Genomic DNA, 14,313 nt, shown 5'->3' on the forward strand with positions numbered 1-14,313 from the left:
TGTGGAAAGGGAGCTGGGAAGGGTCACAAAGGTAGATCTGAGAAAATGTCAGCTTTCAGACCCTACTTTACGAGGCTTGAGAGAGGTAGCTAAGGAGGCACCTGATTCTCAAGGAAAAGGGGAGTCTGCATACTTGAACGAAGGGTTACTGTCTAGAGAGTTGACCCCTGAGGGAGGTAGAAGGTGAGGTAATACAGTGGTTGGTAGAGCCCAGACCCTACCATCTGGCACTTCTATCCATAGCCCATGACATTCCTTTTGCAGATAATATGGGAATAAAGGCTTACTAAGAGACATATTATGCAGAACTCTTATTAACCTGAGATTCCAAGGGAATTGCCAAAAGGTAGGCAAGGCCCTAAGACAAGGTCAAAGCTCCTTTGATGTCTTTGCCTGTGATTGAAGAGCCATTTCAGAGGGTAGCTATGGATATTGTTGGGCCTCTGAGTACCCCAAGTTCCACAGGGAAGAAGTATATCCTGGTAGCAGTAGATTATGCTATTAGATACACTGAGGCTGTGGTTCTGTCTTCCATTGAGGCAAAGAAGGTGGAAAATGCTTTGTTAGAGATTTTCAGCAGGGTAGGTTTCCTGAGAGAAATACTGATTGACAGAGGTGCCAATTTCATGGCACACCTGCTGGCTTGCCGGTGGAAGCACAGTGGGGTGAAGTACCTAAAGACTACCCTCTATCACTAGCAGAGTAGTGGTCTTGTGGAGAGGTTAAATGCTACACTAAAGATCATGCTACAGATATTTGCAAACCAGTTTAAGAGAGAGTGGGACAAATGTTTGCCCTATATGTTTGCCCTATCTTTGCATACAGACAGGTACCCCAGTAATCCACAGGTTTTTCAAACTTTGAGATGCTGTATGGGCATAGGGTGAGGGAGCCTTTAGATTTGATTTGTGATGGGTGGGAGGGTGAGTTTGAATCCCACAAGGAGTCTGTTTTGGCATATGTCCTAAACATCAGGACAAGGCTCAGAGAAATCATGGGCTTGGCCCAGGAGAACCTGGCAGGGTCCTAGCAGCAGAAAAAAATCTGGTATGACAGGAATGCTCGAGCCCGAGAATATGCTGTGGGACAACAGGTTATGGTGCTCATTCCTGTCAGGCACAATAAGCTAGAGGCAGCTTTGGATGGACTCTTCAAAGTGGTAAGGAAAGTCAGTAATGCTATTTACATGGCAAACATGCTAGGCAGGAGGCAGGGACACAAATTGTGCCATGTTAACTTTATGAAGCCTTACCATGATAGGGAGGTCCTGGGCAGACTGCAAAGGGCAGGGTTGACCATTAAGCCCAGTATGTATCAGGTGAGTATGGCAGAGGTCTCCTACCTGGGATATAGAGTAGGGAGTGGTAAGGTCAGGCCAGAATCTGCCAAAGTGGAAGCTATTCAGGCATGGTCTGCCCCTGTTACCAAAAAGCAGGTGAGGGTAGCCTTGGGGACAGCAGGGTACTATAGAAAGTTTGTTCTTAATTACAGTACAATAGCTGCTCCCCTCACAGATCTGACAAGGAAAAACAGGCCAGATAATGTTGTGTGTACCACAGCCTGTGAACAGGTATTCCAAAAGCTTAAAGGGGCTTTGAGAGGACCCCCTGTGTCAGTCAGTCCAGATTATAGCAAAGAATTTGTTGTGCAGGTGGATTCTTCGAACCTTGCGGTAGGGACTGTACTCAGCAAGGTTTCCTCATAGGGAGAAGGTGACCCAGTTGCATATCTCAGCTGTAGACTCCAACCCAAGGAGGAATGTTATGCAGCTGTAGAAAAAGAACATCTACCTATAGTATGGGCACTGCAGAAACCTCAGCCTTATCTGTATGGAAGGAAATTCACTGTGGTTACAGACCACAATCTCTTAACATGGCTGCATCATGCCAGCCAACAAAATGCCAAGTTATTAAGGTGGAGCCTAGGGTAGCAGGCATATGACATGACAGTACAGCACCATAGTGGGGTTAGCAATGCCAATGCAGATGGGCTGTCAAGATAGGGTCTAGGTTAATGTGTTCCCAGACAGGCCCATTTTTCTCAAGCAACGTTTTTGCAGGGTCACATGAAAAACTAGCTTGAGTCTTCAAAGGGGGGATGAATTTTAATATTGGATGGTACTGTTCAGCTATGGCTAAATTAATATGCTTCTACTACCTGCTAAGATACTAGAGAAACTATTATATAACCTGTTGAAAGAATGTCACTAAGTGTGATATGCTGGAAAAAAACAACAGTGCAGCACCCTAATGGTTATCTATACAGTAACAACTTTCACCTGTAAAACCATGGAGAAAGGTCACCGAGTTGGCGGTATCTTAAAGTACAATAAGTTGGCCTTAAAATGGTTAATCACAATTAAGTTCTGAACATACTGATCCAATTCAGATTGATACCACAATAAAATGGTTCTTGTCTTGTGACAGGCAGAACTTTTGCAATTAGCTAAGGAAGCTTTGTCTCAGAAAATGTGTCAAATAAGCTAAAGTCCCTCAGAGCACAGTACAAGAGTTAAGAAATGCAGAACAATTCCAGCCTACATTTAAACTGGATCATACAATACAAGCTTGTTACTAACTTTTCAAAGTCTCCACAGTGATATTTATAACAAATGAAAAAAAAAATCTCTCAACCCAACCCAAAAAGTAAAAGATCTTCAGTGTAATACTATGCTCACAGTAATGCCACAACGATATCTGTTTAAACCACACATAGCAGGCCTTAGGCATAGGCCAACTAGGCGGCCGTCAAGGGCGCCGCTCTAGTATGGGTGCATTTTCAGTATTTATTTGGTGTAGGTGGACCAGGATGGGGGCACCAGGTGGTGTGGTGGAGGGTGCCGTGAAGCCCTTTTGCCTAGGGCACCAGTTGATCTAAGGCCGCTCCTGAAACCACAACTAACATTCATTCATCATGCAGACTACATTAAAACAAAACTCTAAAACAATTAAACTTTGTATGCAAATTCATCAACCTCTAACTCCTGAGGGGAAAAATAAAATAAACATGTAAATTCCAAAAATAATATACTACCTTTCTAGAATAGCTTTAAATTTCACCTACAATGCAGCTAATCTACAAACCACAACTAAAAACATTTGCTATTTCATTTCACTGTCAAAGACAGTAGGACAGTACAATACTTCATATGCTAAATTAACTTAACAGTCACTGACAATGTTATGCTACTCTTGAATTCATTAATCTTGCAATACCTGTCTTTCAGCCACTGTCCTCCTTTGGTCAAAAGAAAAAAAGAAAAGAAGTAAAACATACTAGGCCTACTTCTTACTACCTAAGTTTAGCTGTTGAAGATGTTTCAGCATTATCTAGTCCACCCCCCTGAGTAAAGCCCTAGGAAATTTATCATTCACAAAAAAATGCCCCTGAAGTATAAAATCCTTCCCTGCAAAATATTGGCAGTGTAAGGGAATACCCAGCATTCAGACAAAAACTCCTGAATCACTTAAGAGAGGAATGTGAATACGTTAGTGTTCATAACTAGGGATAACGGATGGGAAAGCCTTTATAAACCATCACTAAAGTTAAACATGCACCTGCATTTAAATGTTGCACCAGTAACCTAAGATACTTTGACTCTTTCAGAAACAAATATTGCGCACAAAATTCATCAGTACTATGAAAAGAATTAAAATATTTGTACATGATACGATATTGTGAGTAAAACATTTTTAAGACTAACCTGTAATACATAACCTAATTTGTAAAATCTTAGCCAACTATTTATGTACCACTTCTGCAACTGTTTTAGCTATATACATATGAATAGTATATTTGTGTGTATATATATATATATATATATATATATATATATATATATATATATATATATATATATATATATATACATATATATATATACAGAGACATTTTAGGAATCCTACAGAGAACTTCATTGCCTCTATGTATTTGCCTCTATGTTTCCTATGGGGTACATGAAAGTTTTGCAGCTTGTTGGTTTACAGGTTAAAATTTTAAGGAATATTTCTAACATCACCCCCCCCACACACACACAAACACACACACGCACGCACACACACACACACACACACACACACACACACACACACACACACACACACACACACACACACACACACACACACACACACACACACACACACACACACACACACACACACACACACACACACACACACACACACACACACACATACACACATTGTGTCTAAGTTTTTCCCTTTTAGGTTATTTTCTTGCTCCAAGATTCATCAATTACCTTGTCTTTGTTATATATCATTTCTCCCAGCACACATTGCTGCAACTTTTGCAGAAATGCTATCACAGTTATAAACCTGCTGCCATATTGCAGTTTGTCCTGAATGTATTGCTCCTTACCTGGATAATCTTGCCATGCACCATGGAAAATAGCTCAGCTGATATAAACCCTATACAATATTATCATGCATCTTTTTGAACCTGGCATTATATAATTACTGATACGTGGCAATTTTAATGATCCCTATTAATATAGTACTTGTCATCTTTTAAACCATCTAGCGCCAGCATAAGTTAACTTATAGTGACTTTAGGATCAGTGCATTACAGCAGTCACCGTGCTACAGTAACACAGACCTGAATATATGCACACTGATCTTTTATAATATATTGCAGGGCTCAGCCTATGCTTGGCAGTTTGGAGTAGATAATTAGGACTATGAGCCTATAATAAGCATCATCCTGCAATTCTAGGTTTGATCCCTCAGTCTCTATTTTCCTGCCATGGATGCCGGAACCATACAGCCAGGGGGAGTGGTAGCCCCCCCCCCCCCCACTTTTACAGCTGCAAGACCTGTTGGGAAAAAATAATGAAGTGGAGTTTTCACACTAATGTGGATTCATGCATGGAAGTTAAACTAACAAAACTAGATGTTCTTGTTCTCTGATTGCTCTGTCTTGCAGGAGTTATACTACCGCTGTTCTGTTGGTGCTGACAGAGCCAGAGTCATGCCAGTAAGGAGAGTTTTGTTCTTTAATTTGCAGTAGTTATGCTGCTCATGTGTGTGTGTGTGTGTGTGTGTGTGTGTGTGTGTGTGCGTGTGTGTGTGTGTGTGTGTGTGTGTGTGTGTGTGTGTGTGTGTGTTTAAAATGCCCCAGTATACCTGGTTGTTAGTGTTACTCAGGCTCAAACAAGAGCCTGAATTCTCACCCATACCACCACTTGTGATACAGGGAGTTGAGTCCATAACTCTCCACTGTCCAGATTTTCACAGAATATTTGGCTCATACTTTTGGTCTGTTCCTCTTAAAATGTGTGGCTTTCTAGCAAATTAATGAGAACTGAATTCACTAAAGAATGATAGCCCTTTAAGTTTCAGTCTTCCTATCTTTCAGGAAACACATGATAACACATAACACTTTATTTTAGTAACTTTCTAAGATTATGCAAGCAATATGTGTCCCTGGTTTTGGGCCTTTGCCTCCCCCGCCAAATAAATGTTGCCTTTTTTCATATTTCTTATGATGCGAATTTGAGAGATTTAGTTGAGTGTCAAATGGATTTTACAAGGAGCTGAGAGCTTCAGGGAAAGAGAAGTTTATTGCTACTTATGCTAAGCTGTTTATACCGTTAGTAGCACAACAGGTCGTATACTTGCTTTTGATGCAGAAGGCTGTGGGTTCTACTCTCACAGTATGCAGATGGATCACTGATACTGTACTGTGTTGTACTTTAACGGGAGTGGATGTGCAGTCCTATGAATGTCCTCCTTTGGAGGAGTTACCTAGTAACTATGTTTCTGTTATCAGTTTGCCATCCAGTCCCCATTGTAAAATTAGTAGCTTATCATTTTTTAAATGCAGCATAGGCAATTTAGTCTTCAAGGGCATCAGGCACTTTATTTGTAGATAAAACAATGAAATATAAAATTGTTTGCTAGCAGCAATGTCTTCATTAGCTACAGATCCCGTTAATGTGGAATTATTTAGATGACTTATTTCTGCAGATATTTTGCATATTTACTGATATTGGTGGATTGTAATGACAGAAGTTTGAGTAGCCTTTTATGGTTGACATTTTCTGAAATGGGTAGTTTTGTCATTATTGGTTCATACATTTTGTTTCATTGCTTACTAGAAGACAGTTCCAAACTACAAATTCAAAACACATTCTAACAAGTGGTGCTGTATTATACAAGGAATTTAATTTAAAACAATCAAGTTAATACAATCAGGAAGGTGAATCAAAGAATGCATACATGTATGCTTGCTCACATGATGCAGGAGATCAAAATAGGGGAAGAGACCAGTCACCAATGGAGCCCCTCCAGGGTTCGATGCTGAGACTTTTCCTGTTTGGCATATACATCTCAAAAGTAAAGGAAATACCAAAAGGCTTTGGCCAACTAAGTCTGAGATGACTGTAAGCTAGGTACAGTTATTGAATCCCCAAATGACTTAACCATCTTGCAGGAAGGTTTGTCCCAAACAGTAACTGGTGCCAGAATCATGAATTGAAGCTAAACTCCAAGAAATACATTATCATATCCTTTGAGAAGTCATCTACTCCAGGGAACTGCCAAATTGAAAATGCCCCCCTGAGAACTGACCCAGTTGTTTGGCATTTGAGAACTTGTGTATACAGTGACCTAACTTTTGACCAATATGTGCCCAGAGTCATAAGAAAGTCTTTCTATGCACAGCGTATAAACAAATTGATTGTGACTAGATCTAGAGATGTTATTGGCTCCCTTTTCAAAGCTCTCATTAGGCCAATCATTTTGTATAATGCCCACTTTGGCATGTATCTATCCAGATCCATGCAACAATTGGAATACACACAGAGATACCTTACTAAAAGGATACAAGTCCTAAACAATAGGTCTTGCATGGAGCACCTCAAAGATTTATCACTATACTCAGTATCCTACAGAGTGCTTAGAAGTGACATGTCTGACATACAAGGCATCCTCCGACCTAATACAGATGGACCTACTGAACGTCAGCAAGTCAAGGCATCAGAAATACTCAGTCCAGGTATCTAAACTGAATGTTGTGGAGAGATGGATATACATCACAGAGGCTACCACTGTTCCAGAACAGACTATCCATTCAAGTAAAGCAAAGCTCATACATGTCCATATTCAAATGCAACTTGGATCTATGGATGGGTAATAGAAAATATACTCCAGGATTGCCCCCCATTCTACTAATGGATAGAAACAGTTCCTAAATGCTGCATCCCGTACATGGGTCCCCTCAAATTATCTATAGTATGATCACATTTATTCTCACTAGGGCTAATATATAACTAACAGCCATGAGATAGGTAAGACCAATCAGGAAATGTTAATTCAAGCACCAAAATGGAAATTGGCAAAGCTTAAAATGTCCTCCAAGTGAAGTGAACCTATGTTGTGGTAGTAAATAGTTTTAAAAAATTGCCCTTTTTAGATCGCTAAGTGCCCCTCTCACTCCCCCCCCCCCATCTTCAACAGCTTCTAGCACCTCTGTTTCCTGCTGACAGTACTTACAGGCCTCAGCTAAAAATGAGGATTAATCTAGTTGGAAAATATAGTTAACAAATCATGTGAGCAAAAGGAGGAATAATACTGATGCTATTTTTAGTGAAGAAAGACAGTTTATATAATGTGTGTATGTGTTTTTGTGCCTGTTTAATAAAAAAGTGCTGTATTCAGTAAATATTCTCACAGTTAATAGCAATCTCCTGATACAAGTGTGATCTCTGCTATGATTCACTGACAGATCCAGAGGTGACTTTCTGATCCAATCTTCAACCCAAAAATATCCACACAAAATTTAAAGATGTTTCCATGTCTGCTGGTTGGAGAATCTTTCATATTCCTCATCTGTTCTTTCCTTAGGTAATTTCAGGTCTGTGCAAGCCACCACCTGAGAGCATGATGGCATTGAGGTTGCATAGCAACCAGTGTGTGTAGTTCCTTGTGATGCTCATATCTGATCTCATCGGGTATGCGGGTCTATATTAGAATGACGAAACCTCACTTAAGCGAATCCCAAAAGGCCGACACGTAAACAGCGAACCACATAAACACCGAACATCCTTAAGCGCGAAATTCAAAATACCAAATCACCATAGTTGTCCACATCATGTTTAGTGAAGTAAAACGTCAGTAGGAGATTCCCTTATCCGGTATAGCTCCTTAATGTAAATGTGCAATAGTTACTGACCTTAGGGTTAGGGAGCGGGTTAAGGTAAGTGCATATATAGTAATACATTCATATTTATTTTGTTTGAGTAGGCAGTACATAGCGGGTGGTGGAGTTGGCCAACTATGGCAATTCGATATTTTGAATTTTGTGCTTAAGGACATTCGGTGTTCTTGCGGTTTGCTGTGTATGTGTCCGCCTTTCAGGATTCGCGTAAGTGAGGTTTTGGCATTCTAATATAGACCCAGGTATGCTTTCCTTGAGGCTCTACAATTTCCTTTTACTAATTTGCAGAGTTAGAGACAGACTCGTTTTCTAACCATATTAGCAAAAAAAAAAAAAGCTTTTCTCAAATAGATTGGTAATATAAAATCAATTGGCAGGCCAAGAATCAAATAAAAGAATACATTATCAGTCTAGAATAATTAATATCTGATGACTTTTGCTTCATTGCAGGTATTGTGGTCTTCGGGAATAATATTAATGCAATATAGGGTTTTTTTGTATTGTTGTACATCTCCAGGCTCTGTAGATGGTACTAATTAGTCATTGAAATGTCAAATTGATATACAAGTGCAGAATGTATACCTGCATATTAGTGTCTATTTTAAACCATGGCCAATGAAGATGAAGCAAAGTAGTTTCACAAATGAGGCATCAGCACATTGGATCAAGTGCTGAATCTTACTTTTCATGTCTAGTATTTAGAATAATTGGCTGCAGAAGTAGGGAATGTACTTGATTTTCCCCAGAGTTTGTGATTTAATTATGAATTATGTAAGGCCCTCAACAAGTTCTTGTGCAGTCTCAAGGAGCAACTTGATCTTTGTGAGGTGGGGTGAGAATCCCAAACTTTTGTAATATCTAGCAAAGGTATCCTGGGCTAACCTGGCAGTCTCCCTTGAGAAGTGCAATGGTGTAGTTTTCACACACCAAAGACCAAGGACTAGATACTTGGAAATGTTGTTCTTTGATGCACATGTTCCTCAATCCATTCTGTATTTTGTATCAGTTTTGGTGGGATGGAACTCTTTGCAGAAAAAAATACTTGCAAGAAAGATAAAGCTATGGTGATGACATAACTTTGCTTAACCTCAGTTTGGATGCTTAACCAGATCATTTTTGAACCATGATGCAATACAGAAAAAAAGGTTGGCAAAGAAGAAGTGGGATTGTCAGAGAGATGAAAGAAGTAGACTGGAGTATAAGGAGATGAGGTGCATGGCAAAGAGAGAGGTAGCGAAGGCTAAGGATAAAGCATATGAAGAGTTGTATGAAAGATTGGACACTAAGGAGGGAGAAAAGGACCTGTACTGACTGGCTAGACAGAGGGACTGAGCTAGGAAAGATGTGCAGCAGGTAAAGGTGATAAAGTATACTGAGGGAAACATACTTACAAGAGAGGAGAATGTGTTGAGCAGATGGAAAGAGTACTTTGAGGAGGTTGATGAATGAAGAGAATGAAAGGGAGAGAAGGTTGGATGATGTGGGGATAGAGAATCATGAAGTGCAATGGATTAGCAAAGAGGAAGTAAGGATAGCTATGAAGAGGATGAAGAATGGAAAGGCTGTTGGTCCAGATGACATACCTGTGGAAGCATGGAGGTGTTTAGGTGAAATGACAGTGGAGTTTTTAACCAGATTGTTTAATGAAATTTTGAAAAGTGAGAGGATGCCTGGGGAATGGAGAAAATGTGTTTTGGTACCGATTTTTAAGAATAAGGGTGATGTGCAGAGCTACAGAGGGATTAAATTGATCAGTCACAGCATGAAGTTATGGGATAGAGTAGTGGAAGCTAGGTTAAGAAGTGACGTGATGATTAGTGATCAGCAGTATGGTTTCATGCCGGGAAAGAGCACTACAGATGCGATGTTTGCTCTGAGAGTGTTTATGGAGAAGTACAGAGAAGGTCAGAAGGAGTTGCATTGTGCTTTTGTAGACTTAGAGAAAGCATATGACAGGGTGCCTAGAGTGGAGTTGTGGTATTGTATGAGGAAGTCGGCAGTGTCAGAGAAGTATGTAAGAGTGATACAGGATATGTACGAGGGTAGTGTGACAGCAGTGAGGTCTGCGGTGGGAGTGATGGATGCATTTAAGATGGAGGTGGGATTACATCAAGGATCAGCTCTGAGCCCTTTCTTATTTGCAATGGTGATGGACAGGTTGACAGACGAGATCAGACAGAGGTCCCCGTGGACTATGATGTTTGAAGATGACATTGTGATCTGTAGTGTGAGTAAGGAACAGGTGGAGGAGACCCTGGAGAGATGGAGATATGCTCTAGAGAGAAGAGGAATGAAGGTCAGCAGGACTAAGACAGAATATATGTGTGTGAATGAGGGGGAGGATAGAGGAATGGTGAGGATGCAAGGAGTAGAGGTGGTGAAGGTGGATGAGTTTAAATACTTGGGATCAATAATTCAGAGTAATGGTGATTGTGGAAGAGAGGTGAAGAAAAGAGTACAGGCAGGATGGAGTGGGTGGAGAAGAGTGCCAGGAGTAATTTGTGACAGACGAGTACCAGTAAGAGTGAAAGAGGAGGTCTACAAGAGGGTTGTGAGACCAGCTATGTTATATGGGTTGGAGACAGTGACACTGACAAAAAGGCAGGGGTTAGAGCTGGATGTGGCAGAGATAAAGAAGTTAAGATTTGCACTGGGTGTGACGGGGTGGACAGGATTAGGAATAAGTATATTAGAGGGTCAGCCCAGGTTGGAAGGTTTGGAGACAAAGCCAGAAAGGCAAGATTATGTTGGTTTGGACATGTGCTGAGGAGGGATGCTGAGTATATTGGGAAAAAGATGCTAAGGATGTAGCTACTAGGTAACAGGAAAAGAAGAAGGCCTAAGATAAGGTTTATGGATGTGGTGAGAGAGGACATGCAGGTGGTTGGTGTGACAGAGCAAGATGCAGAAGACAGGAAGAAATGGAAACAGATGATCCACTGTGGTGACCCCTAACAGGAACAGCCGAAAGAAGATGATGATGATGATGATGATGCAAGTTATTACCAGTTGCTTGTTCATGCAGAAGCCTCCTGTGCATAGTAGTTTTACGGTGAGTCAAATTTAACTGTACAACAATCCAATGTTGTGCCTCAACAACTTTACTAAAATGATAAGATTGTAAAAATAATAATAGAAACCCAAAATACAATCTTTTCCTAGCAGATCTGCACTTTCTTAGTTGATTAAAAAGCAATATAACATCATATGCATTATATAGTCATAAGTATCATGTGAAAAATAATTATATCATAAAATTACAAAGTAGTTCATCATGAAATATACTTATTCATAAAACAGCAAAACTGCAGTAGAATAGCACCAGTAATAGTAAAAAGTGATGGCAGATAGTTATGTTTTAACACAGTTTGCCTCACTTTTAAAACAGGTTTAATGATCTCATACATATTCACACAAGTCTGTAGGTGCTACAAAGTCTTCACCTCTCCTCTTTGGATGTCTGCTGTTTGGAGACAATTTAAATACCATAAAATAAAATGTACACTTGTCATTAGTTTCCATAACATGTTTTGCAAATGTTTTCCAGTATCAGAAAATGTTGTATATCCAATATTTCTGTGTCCTTATCACTTTTTTCTATATAAAAGGCAGCACAAAATCATTAGTGCTTAAATAAATAACATTACTGAAATCAAAACCTGTATGGATTGCAAAAAATATAATCAGGAATAGGATAATGGCAAAAGCGATATTTAAAGATGGAATTCATTTCTCTGACCATTGTTTGTATTATAGGCAATTGCTAAATCCTTTTAACAACTGCTGCCTAAGATTCACTGCATACCTATAAGAGTTCAGAGTCTCATCCAAGCATCATTTTACCTAATTAAATCTTACTAAAATAGTCCAATTCCTGAAAACAATTTCCCTGACCTGGTGAAACTAAATGATAGGAACCACAATGGAGACATTTCTGTTGTAAGTCTTAATGTATTTACAACCCTTTCTGTATAAGATCGTTTCCACTTTTTCTCATTCTGCTTAATATTCTTCTTAAACTCATTTAACATAGTATCCTAATCTCTTCAAAGAAATGTATTAACATTTACAGTTTGTTTTTACTCAACAAATAAATTACTTGTAGTCACTCTTGTTACCCTCACCATTTGGCAACAGCACTGTTTAACATGAAATTTGTGGGTATACTCCTAACCTGTTTGAAAATATTACTAGACACACTGCCACTTTTGTTATGTAGAGGATTCACATTCAAGAAATGAATAACTTCGTTAGGAAAACTGAATTTAAAATGAAAACATGTACTACTCCTGAAAATTCAACAAACTCATGAAATTCTTTATGTGTGCCATTCTACAGCATAAACTCCTAATCCACAAAAAGTTTGAAAAGCAGATGTTTATAGAATGGACTGAAATTACTAACTGCAAATTATTATTCCCAAATAGAAAGAGTAATTTTGGCATTTGTATTTGCTGCAGGCATATCCATTACTGTATCTTCAACTTGGTGAAAAATCACATTACTAAAAGAAAAAAAAATATTGCCCTCATAAGACAGTTCTACTGAAGTGAAAATAATAGTTACAGTGCCATTCAAAAAAAAAATTAGATCCATAGTTAAGTACTAGGCAATCAGTCTGCAAACTATTTCAAGCCTATACAAAAACCCATATTCTGCATTCTTCTCTAGACTCAAGGAGGGCAAGACAGGATATGCCAAGATAGAATTTGAGGCTGCCAATCCAGTTATCTAGGTTTATCTTGAGGGTTGCAAGGGTGCTACTCTGCTTGACTTGTTATGAAAGTTTATTCCAGAGGTGAATACATTGGGATATGAATTCTATCATGCCACTGTGACTTATTTATCTGCTGATGAATGTTCATTTCCTTTAACAAAGCATTTGATGTATCATTAGTTCTGCAAAGGAATAAAAGATTAATTAGGGTTGGATCTTTCATGGCTCGAAAGACTAAACATTGATCTCCATGGAGGAGTTTGTAATAGAGTAAACAGAACAGGCTGCCAGTCTCTGCTGATAAGTAAGATTTTTGAGGGCTCTGATCTTTTTTGTTATGAATCTCTGAGGTTTCTCAAGGGGTCTACTTCACATAATTGAACTTTCACTTACCCAAAATTTAAAAGGATGAGATGATGTCACCATAAACTTACTTTCATGAACACTCGGATTACTGCAATTTAACTCTAGGAAAGGAACCATTTGGCCACAATGACAAAATAAACAAACTAAACCAAATCAAATCCACCCAAGTGGGGGGCTCTGCTCACTGCACCCAACACCTAAATTAAATATACCAACTCAGAGACCACACTACAATGGGGAAAAGGGCAAAGTTCACCATGGAGGCCAAGTGTTTCCTTTCCTGGAGTAAAATTCCAGTGATCTGAGTGTTCGTGATTTTTGACAAAGTCATCTTGTCCTTTTACATTTCTGGTAAGTAAAAGTTCAATCATGTAAAGGGGATCTGAATAAAGGGGATTAAGACTTCTTTGCCTGCATTAAGATCAAAAGCATAAAGAAACTCTCTACCTCCTATTCCGAACTAAAGGACCTGACTGGTCTTTAAGGACCCCTTCCATCCTTTACAGCCATTCCAAAGCCTGGCCAAAGGTTTCTCCTGGCCTGTGATCTGTTATTTATGACCTGTTCCTAACGGACTAGAAAGTATGTCACACTCTAATCATGTATCTCTAAGTGTGTATGCCTAATTTTACAGTACATAGGTGGTAGACTGTTTCTGTGCATCTTTATCCTGTATCATGCAGAGACAGTACTTAAGCCACTGAGTTCAGAGTAGCAGAAGTCATACCCCTCTATGAGCACTTCTCTCTAGTTAATAATAAACATCCCCACCAACAAACTATACCAAACTCACATATCAGCTCCCTCTCCCATAGCAATATAACCTCCACTTCAGTTTACTTACTCCCAAAGTTTCATAGATCTTCTCATATTACCTACCTCCCCAGCAAGTTAAGCTCACCCAAGTACTTTAAAAACATAAAGACTGTACTAAAACATCCTATTCATCTTTTATTAGATGGAGATATTCATCCTAATCCTGGCCCTAATCAACAAATTTACAATAACCAACAAAATATCAATAATCCACAAACACAAACATCTAATGTAAT

The sequence above is a fragment of the Protopterus annectens genome, chromosome 5.part1, assembly GCF_019279795.1.
Source record: "Protopterus annectens isolate FY-2018-M chromosome 5.part1, PAN1.0, whole genome shotgun sequence".
NCBI lineage: Eukaryota > Metazoa > Chordata > Ceratodontiformes > Protopteridae > Protopterus > Protopterus annectens.